Here is a 17,932-nt window from a genome sequence, read left to right on the forward strand (position 1 = left end):
CGTCCTAGCCAATGCCCAGCATATTGGATTTATAATAACCCCCTCCCCTTTTCTTAGGTACCCCCCCCCCGTCCCCTCCCCCTTGTACTGTCGGCTTCAGCGCCTTTGTCCTTGTTATATGTAGTTCTAGCACAGGTTGCGTTGATGTTAAGAAAACAATGACCATATGGGAGATTCTCTGCTTTTGGTCTTTTCCATGCATCGTTGCATCCCATCCCATTGATTCAGAAGCCTTAGATTGCAGTTGCTTGGGTGCAGTGGATGCTTTTAGTGGTTTCTAGTGGCGGTCGTGGAGGGCAGAAATAAAAGAAAAAAAGGTTGAAAAAAAAGAACACGTGGGGGAAATCTCTAAATTGAAAGTGAATATTGCAGCAAACTCCGGTTTTGTTAGTTTATCTTTCAATGTGCTATTCATTTTTTTCTTGATATTCTTGGCTGAAATTAACTGAAGATTCAGTGGGGTTTATTTACTAAAAGGATAATTACTGTTCTCCTAGAAAGGTGAATGTTCAGTATGCAAATTGCTTGTTCATATGATATTCTGTTTTTGTATATTTCTACCTGCAACATGATTGGGTATCCAGAGTAAACAGTGTTTTCATCTATTCACCATCATTCACATTGAAATTGATAAGGCTTTGTTATCATCTAGGCATCCCAGGTCTTGCATCGATTCTGCCTGAGATTAGAAATCAGGGCAAATTGTGGGACGCTTGTGCAATGCCTTTACTTCTCAATGGGACCCCAATCGCGGCGAGATTGTGCCCAATTGTCACCCAACGAATCGCGATAAAATTGCACACACAAAATTGAGGGCTCCCTGTCGCCCAAACATTCAGGAACTTCTTTTGGGTGACAGTTGTCCCACGATTTTGTTTGCACAATTCTACTGCGATTCCATGGGCGACAATCACGGCAAAATTGCACCACGATCGGGGTGCCATTAGAAGTGACGGGGATCACAAGCACGTCCCGCGATTTGCGGCAATTTGGGATCGCAGGCAGAATCACAGCGATTCCGTTGTGATCTGAGTCTCCTAGATGTGAACGGCCGGAGCCTAAGTGAAAAACCTTTATTATATTAGTAAACTAACCCACATAGTCTGTCTTTCTTATGATACAAAATAATAATGTTTCACTGGTTTGAAAGGTGGCTTTATAGGGCCACAAACAATAATAGAACTGTAAACCAGATAATGGAAACTTAGCTGTGATGAAGAAGAATTGCTGTTTGTGATTTGGATAACATAGTGCTGGCATGCATAGTTAGTCAGTACAGGAATCACTGCTTACAGAACTGTTGCATTCATTAAGCAAACCAACATTTTAGCAATGATAGGATTATGTACTATTCCCTGTCTCATACCCAGCCTATAACACAACCCAAACACTTCCAACAACCTTCATGCAATAGTCTTTTTGAAGTGTGCCCTTAAATGTACAAGAGAGATAGGGTGCGCTGCACATCCCTCCCCATGACTGGCACTGTGGAACCGAGTTCTTAAGGACATCTGATGATGGCATCACATTTTTATACTTAGTACAACACTAGCACTTTGAATATTAAAAAACAGAATGCAGACTGATGTTACCATGTGGGATAATGCATCTATATGAATTCATATATCATTGCTCTCCTTTAAAGTGTATTTGAAACCAAAAATGTAATATATCATGGCTTACCAGTCCTTTAAAGCGGAGTTACACCCAAAAGTGAAACTTCCGCTTTAAATACTCCTGACCTGCCGCATTTTTTGGGCGGGAGGGGGAGCCTAGGTGGCTTGAGCAGAAGTTCTCCTACCTCCCTCCCTCCCTTCAATATTCTGGGACACATCACAGGTCCCAGAAGATTGCCTGCCCTTTACGATGCGCAGCGCGACTCACAAATGCACAGTGCGCACCCAGCTGTGAAACCACAAGCTGTCACAGCCGGGTGCCCACACTAGAGATGTTGGTGCCACAGAGAGTAGAGAAGTGAGGCTTCGGGCAGCTGCATCGCTGGATCGTATGACAGGTAAGTGTGTGTTTATTAAAAGTCTAGAATTTTTGTAGCTGCTGACATTCAATGTATACAAAAAACAGTGTATCTCCACATTAAATGAGTCAGCTGCATTGTTTTCTTTTTTTAAACGATTTTCTCCTTATTTTCACCTGATAATCCTGCAAATAAAACATTACCTGTTACTGTGTGGCTCCGGTGCATCAATGGAGGGATGTCCATGGTTGTCAAACATGCTTGATTTCGAATATGTTTGACATGATTGTCTGGCTTTGCTTATCTTCATTTCATGATGGATCAATTGGACTAGTAGTTTACACGAGAAAGATAAGGATGTTTGTGCTTTCTTTTCAGCTCAACAAGATCAACAGGTGTTATACTTACTGAAAATGTTCTTAGCTGAAAAGCTACAATATATTACATTTTTGTTTTTTGGTTTAGATCCACTATAATAATAACTGGGAGGAATATTTCTTCAGCTGTATTATCAACTGACCTATGGTTCATTCTAGAACTTACTTTGGGTTGCAGTTATCAGGCAGAGTGACTATTATATACATAATTGGGGGCTGAAAAAAACATATTTTTTTTGCTTAATGACATTTATAAAATGTCTTCATTTTATATTTCAACATTTTTCCCTAGATATTTGCAATATCTTGTAATCAACAGTTTATAATGTTCCACTGGTTTGAAAAGTGGCTTTATAGGGTAACAAACAATAATAGGGCTGTAAACCAGATAATGGTACACTTTAAAGTAGTGTATTTAAAGTCTGACTTCAACCACTACTTCAGCACTACTTCTGTGAGGTTTTTAACGATTTGATAAAACGTCAGTGCTACTTCAGCGAGAGGGGCTGTTCATGTCACAGGGAGGAACAGTGATGTTATGAACACAATTCACTGGTCGTGATGCTGAGACGTGAACGGCGACGTGTTGCGGAGCATGCGCTGCTTCTTCAGGCCGTCGGCTGCAGATCAATACCCAGGAGGACCTCCAGGATCGCTATACCAGACTTTTTTATGTGCATTACATGCTTTTAACTAGCTTACCATTGTAAGTATGTTTTTTTATACTTCTATTAAAACCATTGTTCTGCTGTACTTAGAAGGTGCCGTGTTTTCTCTCCCTCTTCTACCTCCAGAGCTTCTTCTATCTCTTCCACAAGCAGCCACTACAGTGGCCAGAAGCCACAGAAATTTTACCTGCCAAATTTCCCCTATATTTTTTGCCCATCCCCCCACAGTCAAACTAATAATTCAGTGGATTTTTGTTTGCGCCAATCACCTTGTGTTTTACTACATGGCTGAACCCCTGCAGGGGTCAAAGGCACCACACACAGAGCGCTTCCAATACTGTTAGATGGTATCCCAGTATATTCTCCTCATCCTTACTGTATATGATCAGTGGACCCGCTCACATGAGAATGGATGGACAAGAAAACATCTCATAGTAAAAATCCATTGGTATATTTTATTAAAATAAAGGCAAAAACTCACTTACAAAGGACAGAAGTAAATAGGCATATAGTATCTGCAATTTCCTGATGATGTCACTCTGACAAAATGCGTTGAGGTATGCCCAGGCTACTATAATATTCTAGTTAGGATCAGGAAATTGACATTGTTTATATTGAACTGTATGTCACATCATGCTCCATAAAGTTATATTAACAGTTTTGAGCCTGGTCTGAAGTTTCTCAAAGGGGTGCATGTTGGATTTGACATATTCCAAAAGAACCTGGGTGTGGAAGGCCCTATGCGGTATGAAGTAACTCAACAAGACAATAAAAGTATAGTTGCTATGGGTAACCAAGTGAAGGAACAAGCTACAAGCCCCCAGTCATTGGTACCTGGTAAGGTGACAGGTCCTCCGGTAGTGAGGGGGTCAATGTTCTAGCTCCCTCTAGCGGTCACTATTCAATAGCAAATGGATCTGAACCTGGGTGACAGTGATCTATCGCCTGGTCATGAGGTATGGGAAGAGAAGTGTTAAGTGACAGCACACATGATGCCCGTGCTAGGTGCTCATTGGGACCCCATTCTGTTACTGTGAGTGAGGTAAAAGGTATGCTAAACTGGTGAAGTTGGCTCAGGCTCAGCACCTAATGCAACATACAAGATACAGTGTGTAGTGACATGGGACAAGTTGGTTTTTAGAGGAACTCTGCACTTCCTGCACACAGTAAAGGCTCAACTCTAAGTTGAGGAACCGCCTTGATGTCTCCGCCTGGTCCCAGGTATTGAAGGCAACACTCCGCACGAGAGGTACCCTCACGTGCACAGGTACAGATGACCCCACCTACAAGTGGGCAGAAACTTGCTTATTTCTCCTCAAAAATAAATTTGAGTGAATTGTGGGGTGTTTAGTAATTCCATGGTGATAGTTATCCCCTTCCCTAGTGAGCACCTGCTCCAGTGCTGCTATACCTTTTGATATTCCCACAGTACTCCCTTCTGGCCAGCAATAAGGCAGAACCATGAATAGAACATCTGTCAGTTTGGCACACAATTTCTTGTACGTTGAGCTATATGTGAGTGTGACCTGTTCCTTTCCATACATCAGCGCTAGGAGAGGAGAGGGCGAGAAAAACGTTTGACTTCATTTTATTGTAACAGGTCAAACTGTGGAGGTAAGCAAATTGCATTGTTAAATGGTGAAAAGCACTGTTGTTATAGTGTGATTGCAGATGTAGTGCGATTGCAGATGACGTTTCAAGAGAGATCTATCTTTGAACTGCTGTTAGAAGTCCCAATGGGATGTTGGACTGTTGCTATCTATCATCTTTTTTAGCTGTCCACAGGACAAAATTAAGGGCCAGGGCTAAATCCATAGTTTTGGATCAAATCAAGTTTGGAAAAATCACATCCACCCATGCTTACATATCATTGTCCTGTCACCCTTGTCCCTCCAAAGAAGAAGAGCATCCATGGTTGGTGTCAGAAGACTGTATTACTGCTTCAACTGGAATGGCCAGCTTGGCCAGAGTTGATCCATCTGCTATCAAATTTTAAGCAATTATAGTGTAGTTGTGTATAGTTGTTTAGAGTAAGATGGTTAGAGAGGAGCTTTGCCCCAAATTAGCTCCAAAAAACGATATTACAAACTAGTGGAACTTTCCGCCAATTTACAATGCCAGAAAAATCAAACCTGCTGTACAGCATAGTACATTGAACACATCTCCAAAATGTAATTATATTTTCATTATTTGTAAACTTATTTCATCTGAAACTAAATAACTAAATTAACATTTTCAAACTGTATAATTTGCACTTTCTAGCACAACATGCAACAAACTAAAAAAACAAAAAACAAACACCTTACTACCTTTAAACTGCATCTTTAACCACTCCTTTGAAAGAACTGTGCTTGAAAGAGACTGCAAATTGATTTTGCAGGTTACAGTAAACAAAGTTCAAAGTGTCAGAGGAATTCTCCCTGGAAGTCTTTTGTATGCAGCTGTGAGACTGTAAATGACCACTGTTATCCATTTTGACCAGTCTGTTATAAGCTTTCGTTGGGAATATGGGCCAGCAGAGCTCCTAGGGTCTTAAAGGTTCATGCTCAATCCTTCTGAAGTCGCCATGCTTGAATCCAGGGAGCCAAGGAGAGAAAAATAGTTTACTGTAGAAAAACCATTACCTGAATTAAATTATTTCTGGGCTCTAGAGAATTTCTAAAGAGGGCTGTTCTCTAGGACAGCTTACTTGGCTGATAAGTTCTGAGCATGCCATTATTTCTAGAGATTCTCCTTGTCAGAAAGGAACGACTCAGAGACAACTCTCCTGTGTAATTGAGCTTTTAATCCTCCTGCTACCACTCCAACATTCATACATCATTTTACCTGTATGTATGACTGAGCAGAATGGATCTGTAAACAGATCTTTTAGCTGCCATGTATTACTTAATTTTAAAAGCTCTATCCCGCCATAAAATATGTAATTCATAATTTAATATTAAAAATTGAAATATGACAGGGCTAGGGACATTCTACTATTTAAATATGTGTAACAAGTGGTAAATGAGCTGTAAAAAAAGCCAAAAATTACCTCTATAACTACAGGTACCTTGGAGCAAATAAAATTGAAGTTAATATGATAATACTTCTTCCATGGTCTCTGCTTTTCCCCTCATCAATATGCTTATTAAATGTTTAAATAAAATTAGCTTTCATTACATACCTTATTTTTTATTTCTCCACATTTCTCAATGCAGTTGGAGCAACTTATATGAATGCTATGGGACTAAGCAACATTAGACCAGTATTACACAGTGAAAAGTCTTGCATAATGGTCCCGTACAACTGATCCTGTATAAATGTCCTTTTATCTGTAACTCTTAATAACATTCAAATTAATCAGCATTGTTTGGGTATCTTAAAACGTTGTTCTTACTATTTTATACAGTATTGGCAAGTGTTTGCAGCATTAATGGCTTTTAGTTAGCCCAATGCACTTCCCTTCTTCTGACTGTGGACATTGGTGGCTGGATTCAGAAATGGGGCAGGCATGCAGGGTATGTTGAGAAAAGTCAGAATAATACTTTAAAATAAAAACACACAACACACTGTTCCAATAACACAAAACATTGGCAGTATATTTCTGTAAAATAATAACATGGCACGAAAGGGGAAGCTTGTCAATATTCATATGCATCCGGAGTTACATTAAGTTTAGCCTTGGTCATGTGGCAATGTGGTAGATGCTCTTCAGGAAATTATGAAACTTCTCTTTTAAATCATTTAAACCTAAACTTTTTCTCATAAGCTTCCCATTTCAAGCATGTACTGTATTTATTTAATGATAGGAGATAAAAGAGGGAAGGAATTCCATGATTAAACACTTTGCCATTTTGAGCTGGAAAGGAAAAGAGCAAGAGGATTAAGTGAGATGGCTGTAATAGACTGGCTTATAAGCATGGTAAATACGCCTCTCGAAAAATAGCACCTTTTGCTTCCTTTCTGGTAAATCATATTACACTATGTTGTTATTTATGGGTAAAAACATACAGTATATACCATATTAACAAAAGTATTGGGACGTCCACCATTACATGCACAAGACCTTTAATCACATCTCAGTTTTAGTCCATAGGGTTCAATATTGAAATAGTTCACCCTTTGCAGCTATAACAGCTTCAACTCTTCTGGGAAGGCTGTCCACAAGGACTAGGAGTGTGTCTATGGGAATGTTTGATCATTCTCCCAGAAGCGCCTTTGTGAGGTCAGGCACTGATGTTGAAGGGAAGGCCTGGCTCACAGTTTCTGCTCTAATTCATCCCAAAGGCTTTCTTTTGGGTTGAGGCCATTCAAGATCCTACACCTAAAACTCACTCATCCATGTCTTTATGGACCAACCCCAAACTGTTGCCACAAAGTTGGGAGCATGCAATTGTCTTGGTAATCCCCCCTCCATGAAATGATTTGGACCAATGCACAAAGCAAGGTCCATAAAAACATGGATGAGCGTGTTTGGGTGGAGGAACTTGACTGTCCTGCACAGAGTCCTGACCTCAACCTGATAGAACACCTTTGAGATGAATTAGAATGGCGACTATGAGCCAGGCCTTCTCTCCAACATCAGTGCCTGATCTCACAAATGCTCTTCTTGAAGAATGGTCAAACATTCCCATAAACACACTTCTTAACCTTGTTGACAGCCTTCCCAGAAGAGTTAAGGCTGATTATAGCTGCAAAGGGTGGGCCAACTCAGTATTAAACCCTACGGACTAAGACTGGGATGCCATTAAAGTCCATTTGTGTGTAAAGGCAGGTGTCCCAATACTTTTGGTAATATAGTTGTAGCATGGTTTCCAAGCCTATGGCTTGATGTGGGTCTGCCATTAGTACCGGTGATCTCTCCAGCCCATGTGAGCTGTGACCCTGGGTGTGGTAACTGAAGCAGCGACAACTCCGGCATCTTTGTTTGTGGTTTTTATTGGAATAAAGGGGATAGGAGAAGGGAATGAGTGGGATACTCCTTGAGGCTTAAACTAATTACAATTGATACTTTACTTCTGAAAATGCCTGGTGGCGCTCCCTTGACGCCAGCCAGCACCAGCCAATGCTCACTGACACTGAGAACACTCTCTATAACAGAAGAAGTGCTGAATCCTCGACTTATAGTCCAGAAGATCCAAGACTGAGAACTGTTGAACTCCTGACACTGTTGTACTATGAAAGTCACAGAATACTTTCCCCCGCCTGGCACAGCTTGAGGTAGTCTATAGTAGAACTCTGTATAGCTGTCACTTTAACTGGCACACTCTGTGCAATTCTGGGCCCAAACTGCAGGTGCCCCCTTTGACCTTGAACTCTTCAGGGTCCACTGACTATGTACCCCCTCTGTAGCTTCAGGGTCCTCAACCTAGGTACCCGCTTTACAGCTAGCTGACACTGGATCCCAGAACCTCTTCCGGAGTGGTCCCCTCTAACTTCAGGCAGACCCTCAGGGGCAATCCTCAGTACTCACGACCTGTGTAGGCTTTCCTGGGACTGGACCCCTCTCTGTCTCCGCAGACTCACAGCACACCGGATACCCTCAGCTCAACTCAGCATTCTTTGGATACTCAGGTGACACCCTGAGACATCCGCCTTCCTCAGACAGGAGGAGAGGCAGCCGCGCTCTCCTTCCTGGGACTCTGCTCCTGCCAAAGACACCGTGCCACTCACTTCCCCCCAACTTATACCCTCTCCCAGAATCCTTTGCAGCATAATCTGCCTTCTGGGGTAGTTACAAGCTGGGATGTGTCCCCACACTGCCCTATAAGAATCCTCTCACAGGAGCCAGTGGGGATACTTCTCCCCTCAGCAGGCACATCTGGAAGCCCTGACACCCTAGCTAAATGAATCACAGCCCTGCTGTTAGGCAGACAAGTCCCGCTATACATTTACCTAGCACCTACCTGTAGGGTGCTACATAGTGTATTTTTGACTGCAAGTGAGTAGAGCAGCTCTTGCCTCAAAATGCAAAGTTCTCTTATTGTTTAGAGTCCCCACACCATGAAAAAATTTTTCTTTACACAAAAAAAAATAAAAAAAAAAAATAGAAAAATAAAAATGCACTAACCTTTCAATCTGGCTTTAGCCATTAGAGCCTAGGCGAAAGCGACATCACGGGTCAACATGGGCGACATCATCACCCAACATGGGAAGATGTTCCCGTATTGTGCCGGAAAACCTCAGTTTTTCCAGGATCTCACCAGAGATTACTCTTCCTGATCCTGAGCCCCACCTTTAGAAATAAGAGTATATCTATACAAAGTTAGAGGTAATCCCCTCTTAAACTGTACATTTTACGGAATTTTATACTTTGCGAATGCAAAAAATGTAAGCTTTACATAAACATGGTGACAAATTTCACAATAAACTGAAATATCTGATTACTGTAAATGAACTCTAGTGTTTCCCCATAGATGTACAATATTAATGTTTGATGGGAGTGTACCTTTACTCTGGGCTGCAGTCAAGTACATTTTTTGCATCATGCATGTAATGAAACTTTGATGGTGTGACTTTGGAAGTCATGGTTTTAAATATCTGAAACTGGCTTATAAAATTGCTCAGTGGACTTCTTCCGATTAGCTACAAGAAATGGCAAATAAATGGATCAGTGTGTTTATTGATTCTGCTGTCCTGACACTCAAGACATAGATACCAAGGCTTGTTAAATATTATCTGTTTCACCTCTTCAAAATCATTGCCTCCTTGAGCATCTGTTTTTTTGTTTGCAAGGGAGATTTAGGAATATACAATCTCTTAGACTGAGATGAGCCAGCAGAAAGCAGCTTGACATGAACAATGGAGCTCTTGAAATAAAATGAAAAAAGGTTCCCCTTCCTTTATACAGCCCCATGTACATGGACTTTTACAGTGATGTACTTCATTTTAATCTCCTGATGCATCTGGGTTCCTATGAAACACACAGTCATTTGCCAGAGAGTTAAAAAATTTGGTGTTTTTGCTGCACATGATGGGAAATTTGAAGTAAATATAGCTTCTCTATTAAGTGAAAATTCTACCCCTTTAGTAAATACAGTGCACTGTCTCTGATAAGCAGCTCTAAAACCCCTGAGGTTCTGGAGGATGGCAGTTCTTTCTGGCAGGGCTGGAGATCTGATTTTATTATGCTTCAGTTAAAATAGAACTATAGGGATTTTTTTTTTCATTTTGGATAGAGCAAGTGATGGATATAACCCCTGTCTGGTTTTTTTTCTCCATCTGTGTCCCATTTCAGAAATTTCCTTTCCCTTCCTGTCCCATATCCAAACAGGAAGGGAAATCCCTGCAAATTAAGGAAATTGCTTGGGGACCCCAAAGTCAGCAGAATGAATGTCCCCATTGGAAGATGTCCCCACTTTTACATTTCTGGGGACTGGGGAGGGAAAATTAGCACAGGTAGGTAATTGGTTGTGCTCTGCTGCTCATAAGCTAACATATAGTAAATTGGCAGATGGGTGCATGCACCAGCCTGCCCTTTTTCATTTTACTGTCCAGTCCTCCAAAAATGGGGATTTTCTTTTACTTTCACTTTCAATGATAATGGTAAACAGGACAAATAAAGAGGGGGCGAATCCCCAAAACTGATCCCTCTCCACTCTTTTCAAAGCTAAAAAAAGTTTTGCCTTTAGTTATACTTTACACAACACAGTTCTTGTCCCTCACCAGCATGTGAAATAGCAGGCTGATGAGCGCACCTATCTGCCAATTTCCTTTCTCCTCCTATGTTAGCCCATGAGCGGCGGAGCACAACTAATTGGCTGCTTGTGCTCATTTTCCCTCCCAGTCTGGGTTCTGCTGTAAAAGAAGCTGCAAGAGGCTAGTACCAAGTCAAATTCAGGTACTTTCACTGCTTGCTTTAAAATACATTTAACATTCCCTAGAAGGATTTAGGATGTGTTTCTGTAACATTTAGGGGGATCAGCCAAATGAATGATCAGACAGCTGTAACTTGAACTTACTAAAAAGGTGCAAATTAGAATTACCAATGCAAAACGGGTTAACATGGGTTAACATGGCAAAATGGTATACATATAATACAGAACGATTTTAAACTGATTATGAAGCTGTACAAACATAAGCCTGTAGGTGGGCTTCTAACAAGGTACTAAATTGGGAAAAATACGCACACACAGGCTTCAGCAAAATAGACCTTTTCTGGTAGTTTTTTTTTTATTGTATCAGTTACAGTAAATGAACAATTGTCACACTGGAGAAAAAAGGACATTCAGCACAGCTAGTAGTACTGTAATACATAGTTACATAGTTACATAGTTACATAGTAGGTGAGGTTGAATAAAAACAATAGTCCATCCAGTTCAACCGGTGTAGGTGTGTGTGGCTGTAATCATCTCACATAGCCCTGAATGTTCTGATCCTTGAGATGTAAGTCTAAGAGTCTTTTGAAAGCCACCATACTTCCCGCAGAAACCACCTCTTGTGGTAGAGAATTCCACAATCTTGTAGCCCTAACAGTAAAGAACCCCCCATGTTGCCTGAGGTTAAAACGCTTCTCCTCTAATCGCATTGTATGCCCTTGAGTCGTCATGCAATCCCTTCGACTAAATAGCTTTTTTTCTATTCTGAGATCCCCATTGAGATGGTCATGCATTTTCCCACCAGACAGTGCCCCTAACACTATTCCTACTCCCCAGAAACCTTTTCCTGTAACAAATACTACCCTGGCCCTGACTAGCGAGCACCCGTTCTCATCCTGCCACTCGCTCAAAGCATGCCTAAATGACATGGGATCCCCTATTTAAAGGCTTCCCTATTAAGATAGCCACCTGAACTCTTGTGGGAATTGTATATCAAATCAGATACCTTCCTTCACCAGAAAGGACTTATGGAGTCCATAAGAGGACAATTCCCTTATCAGACTCCTCTTACCCTGCAGCATTGGCACAGTGCCACCAACAGGTAAAAATAATGCCTGCCCCTGCCTATAAACTCTTCAGAGCAATGGCCCTGCAATTTATTAAGTGCACTAGGTGGCAGTACAGCACATTCTCTCTTGAGCTTTGTAGCCACAGATATGTAAGATAAGGGTAGGGAGAGCGGTATAGGTGGCGCTGCCTCTTTTCAATGTGCAATCTTCAAAGGGAAAATTAAGTAAAATGTGCACTATCTCTTTAAATATATATGTTAAATAATTATAACTCCTCATCCGTGTAAACTATGCTCAACCAAACTAAAATTACATGTGATACAAAAAATGTATAAAGTGCTAACGTGCTAAATATGTACAACAACACCTGTGTGATATTAAATATAAAAGTGGTTGAAAAAAGGGAGCAATTCCAAACACTCGCCCAGCGCTTCTTATTGTAAGGGATAAAACCACACAGTAATCAATATAAAACTGTTTAAAAATCTCATAAAATTTGTTGATCGCAGCCACTGTGATAAAAACAACCTGTGTGATATTGTACAAATCTAAATATCACCTAAACTCTGTGAATCAATATACATGTAAACAATCCCAGACAGTATTATAATACTCAAAAGTGCTCTTAGTGCAAAATGTGCAAAAAATTGATATACTGAAACCAATATAAAAAGGTGAAATCAATCCACAAATAATTCCATTCGTAACATCAAAAAAGTTCATAAGTCCATATAAGGCCCCTTTTACTCTTGTGCGACCTAAGATATTGATTCACGGAGCTTAAGTGATATTTCGATTTTTGCAATATCACACAGGTTTTGTTGTACATATTAAGCTTGTTAGCACTTTATACATTTTTTGTATCATGTAATTTTATTTTAGTAGAGCTTAGTTTACATGCATGAGGAGTTATAATTATTTAGCTTCTATATTAAAGAGGATTGCACATTGAAAAGAGGCAGTGCCACCTATACTTCTCTCCCTACACTTATCTTTTCACATATCTCACTTTTGTGGGATATCTGAGATAGGCAGCAGCCATATTGTTTAGATCGTAGCGTGGAATAATAACCTCTTATTTTACAGATATGAGAGAATCACTACTACTGAAGTAAACAGTACAGTACATAAATGGCAACTAGCACATAGTCTCTGCAACAGTGTCTCTCACAGTGAAGTCAAGGGTTTGGTTTGGGTACACAGGCAAGCAGCTGGAGTAGTCTCATGGATGGTACCACCAAAGTGCAGTTGGAAATGAAAGGCCGTCCCACTTGACATGCAGTAATCTGGTAGCAATTGGAGTTCTACTCCCTGTTGGGTGTTCCATGGCAGCTGAATGGCATTAAGCTCCAGCCAGGACAGCAGAAGACTATATACCTGGCAGCAGATTACATGTGCAGCCACAGGACGAGAAGTAGGGAAACATATATTCTCTGGGTGTGTCCAGGAGCCCAGAGGTATGTGTGAAGAATTGGTAGGGAAACATATATTCTCTGGGTGTGTCCAGGAGCCCAGAGGTATGTGTGAAGAATTGTGGAAACCCAATAGATAATAGAGAAAAAGAGTTAAAGGAGCCTGTGCTTGCATCTGAGCATGGTGAGTGAAGAGGCACCCCTTAACATTTCTACCTCGGATGTTGGAAAGTAACCAAGTGGTGCTGCACTGCGATTGTGCATCTTCAGCAAAATGCACTAGAACCAACCAAGAAAAAATACAAACTAGCAGGTGCGCTGATCAAGAGAAGAATTCTTCTAGCTGGCTGGTGGTAGTAGTTGTACAAGATAGGTGAATCATAAGCCAACAGAGTGATGCCGCTCTCTATTCCACTGGGAACATTTCTAATCAAAAACCAAAGGAGAGAGAGCACACTTCCACCCTAGTGTAATACAGCTTTAATAATGAAACAATAAAAACACTTCAACTGTTGCACTTACATTTGAAGCTCTCAGGCTGGCTGTCTTAATCCTGACAGCACATTCAGAGTCATAGCACAGATATGGTGTGCAGTGCCTAGTGCGCATGCACCTGGTCCAGCTCCGCACTCTGTCAGCATGGTAACCCACACAAGCAGAAGGCAGGGGAGGAAAGATGACATCAAACTGTTGTCATGATGATGCGTTTCAGAGGCGTGACCTCCTTTATCCTTTAACAAGTCAAGTTGACTTGATAAAGGAGGCCAAATGTCAAATGTGAGTGCAGCAGTTGCAGTGTTTTTTATTATTTCATTAATAAAGCTGTATTACACTAGGGAGGACGTGCGCTCTCTCTCTCCTTTTGTTTTTGTTTAGCAAAATACACTATCAGTTTTTTTTATATGCTTGTGATAGGGCCAGCATAGCAAAAACATTTTATGGTGCTTTCTGTAACATCCATTTATAAATCATTATCATCATTATCAAAACAGTGTTTGAGAAATTCAGAACTACACCTTGTCTATTCTTTCAAGCGCAGCTAAAAGCTCTAGGCAGATATAAAAGACACAAATGAATGCATGATTTCATATATGAACAAATGTACTTTTTAAGTGTAAGTAACCTTATTTAACCTGGTATCAGCTTCTTGCAGTCCCTGTATAGCAGGCCCTGAGTGTGAGTGAAGGAAGCAGCAAAAGGATCCAATCATTTCACATGCTTGCAAGTGGCAAAACAGAGAAACAAAGTTACAGAGAGTTGAGCTTATGACTTTACATCTTCTGTTTTCACTGTCCAATCACAGGTTGGAACAGGTCAAGTACAACTCAAAAGAGAGAAAGTGGGTGGAATGCTATGGGACATGAGATTGTGGACATTAGTGGCAGAAAAAAAATTCACAGTGGGGAAGATCTTTGGAAGCCAAAATATTGCAGCAAAAATTGGTTTTGATTTTTTATCTTATAATGGAATATTCCTATTTATCTCATTATTATTTAAAACTTTGTAAGCCACATGAAACTACAGAATGCCTGTGGGGCTTTTTGCCACTGTTTGTTGAAGACAACCATTCTATAAAGTACTGTATGCAAATGTAGTGAACAACATTATAAACCAAGTTGTCTCTTCTTAGCAACATCTGATTTCATAGAGATCAGAGGCGGTTATATGCCATCAAATGCCCTGGTCACTACAGATTGCCTATACATTGAGATTGCAGAACATATACAACTAAAAGACTTACAACTACAGATATATTTAAAATAAAAGATTTGATCTCCTGTTTCCCCTATATCTGTCAATATATTTTACAAAAAAAAACAAAACATGGAAAATGGTATCAAAGGAGGAGGAGGGAATTCTTTAATTATTTTGCTTGGGGATCCCCTTTATAGACACAATACTCACTTTCACTGTGTTACCAAAATCTCAATAGAAAAAAAAGAGACTCCTGGATTAATATTTTCAGAACACAGAGCAGTGTTTCCATATTACTGAAACATAAAATCCTTCACTGCAACTGACCTTTCTAATATGCTCCTCAGACCGTATAATAGATACTTAGGCATTAATGGGCCAAAAGAAACCAACCATGCTGACCTTTGGAGAGAGAATCTTCCTGGAGATTATTCTGAAAAGTTTAATCAACGAATGTGACTTTTATGATTGTAGTCTACACAGCCTTTCTGGTCCGCATGCATACTGACGTCACCCTAAGGAATCACTGGGGAACAACATTGAGACGCCAGATTTGAAAGATCTTCAATCACATGTACTTTTCAGAGACGATGTAGAAAAACATCTCAGTTCAGTATAAGAAATGTATGGGTAAAAAGAGATGTTTAACTTGTGTACTGTACAAATGCCTGTAAAAAAAAAATATTTCTTTTCATTTGCTAAAGAGGGCATATAAAGGAGGAATGCGTGAGCTATCATTAAATTAAATCCCAAATGAAGACATAGAAATAAATGTAAGTCAGACAGATATTGTACCAACAACCTCCATTTTTCATACTTCTCTTTATTTTTTTAGTAGAGGTTGTGCAGCTTGTCTAAATTTGACTCTCCACTCAAAAATCAGTTCAGCTCTTTGGGCGTACTATGTACATCCAAAGAGTGAACCTTTGAGCACAAGCTGATGGCTGCAGTAGCAACCTCATCTTTTATATTTTAACCAACAATGGGTATTATATGATGTGGTTTTGGACTAAAATGAATTATATTATATTTTTTCAGGAAAATTTTTGTTTAACAAACAGTCACGCAAATATCACATGAAAAACAAATTTGCAACTATCACCTTTTTATTCTACAGAACCTCTGCGTTCAGAAAATATGTAATGATTTGGGGGGTTTATGTAATGTTTTGCCAAAAATGGAGGATTTTTATATGTACAGTCAGGTCGATAAATATTGGGACATTGACACAATTCTAATCTTTTTGGCTCTATACACCACCACAATGGATTTGAAATGAAACAAACAAGATGTGCTTTAACTGCAGACGTTTAGCTTTAATTTGAGGGTATTTACATCCAAATCAGGTGAACGGTGTAGGAATTACAACAGTTTGTATATTTGCCTCCTACTGTTTAAGGGACCAAAAGTAATGGGACAGATTAACAATCATAAAGCAAACTTTCACTTTTTAATACTTGGTTGCAAATCCTTTGCAGTCAATTACAGCCTGAAGTCTGGAATGCATAGACATTCCCAGATGCTGGGTTTCATCCCTGGTGATGCTCTGCCAGGCCTCTACTGCAACTGTCTTCAGTTCCTGCTTGTTCTTGGGGCATTTTCCCTTCAGTTTTGTCTTCAGCAAGTGAAATGCATGCTCATTCGGATTCAGGTCAGATGATTGACTTGGCCATTGCACAAAATTCCACTTCTTTCCCTTAAAAAACTCTTTGGTTGCTTTCACAGTATGCTTTGGGTCATTGTCCATCTGCACTGTGAAGAGCCGTCTAATGAGTTCTGAAGCATTTGGCTGAATATGAGCAGATAATATTACCAGAAACACTTCAGAATTCATCCTGCTGCTTTTGTCAGCAGTCACATCATCAATAAATATAAGAGAACCAGTTCTATTGGCAGCCATACATGCCATGACACTACCACCACCATGCTTCACTGATGAGGTGGTATGCTTTGGATCATGAGCAGTTCCTTTCCTTCTCCATACTCTTCTCTTCCCATCACTCTGGTACAAGTTGATCTTGGTCTCATCTGTCCATAGGATGTTGTTCCAGAACTGTGAAGGCTTTTTTAGATGTTGTTTTGCAAACTCTAATCTGGCCTTCCTGTTTTTGAGGCTCACCAATGGTTTACATCTTGTGATGAACCCTCTGTATTCACTCTGGTGAAGTCTTCTCTTGATTGTTGACTTTGACACACATACACCTACCTCCTGGAGAGTGTTCTTGATCTGGCCAACTGTTGTGAAGGGTGTTTTCTTCACCAGGGAAAGAATTCTTCGGTCATCCACCACAGTTGTTTTCCGTGGTCTTCCGGGTCTTTTGGTGTTGCTGAGCTCACCGGTGCGTTCTTTCTTTTTAAGGATGTTCCAAACAGTTGATTTGGCCACACCTAATGTTTTTGCTATCTCTCTGATGGGTTTGTTTTGTTTTTTCAGCCTAATGATGGCTTGCTTCACTGATAGTGACAGCTCTTTGGATCTCATTTTGAGAGTTGACAGCAACAGATTCCAAATGCAAATTGCACACTTGAAATTAACTCTGGACCTTTTATCTGCTCCTTGTAAATGGGATAATGAGGGAATAACATACACCTGGCCATGGAACAGCTGAGCAGCCAATTGCCCCATTAGTTTTGGTCCCTTAAAAAGTGGGAGGCTCATATACAAACTGTTGTAATTCCTACGCCTTTCACCTGATTTGGATGTAAATACCCTCAAAATAAAGCTGAAAGTCTGTAGTTAAAGCAGATCTTGTTTGTTTCATTTCAAATCAATTGTGGCGGTGTATAGAGTAAAAAAGATTAGAATTGGGTCGATATCCCAATATTTATGGACCTGACTGTATGTGACAAAGAAAAAAAATTGCTCTAGGGCCGAACTGGATACTAGGCCTGTAACAGGATGAGCAATCAGCTCAGTGACTATACAGAGTATTCTTGTA

This window comes from Pelophylax lessonae (genome assembly GCF_965119305.1).
Source record: "Pelophylax lessonae genome assembly, chromosome: 4".
Classification (NCBI taxonomy): Eukaryota; Metazoa; Chordata; class Amphibia; order Anura; family Ranidae; genus Pelophylax; species Pelophylax lessonae.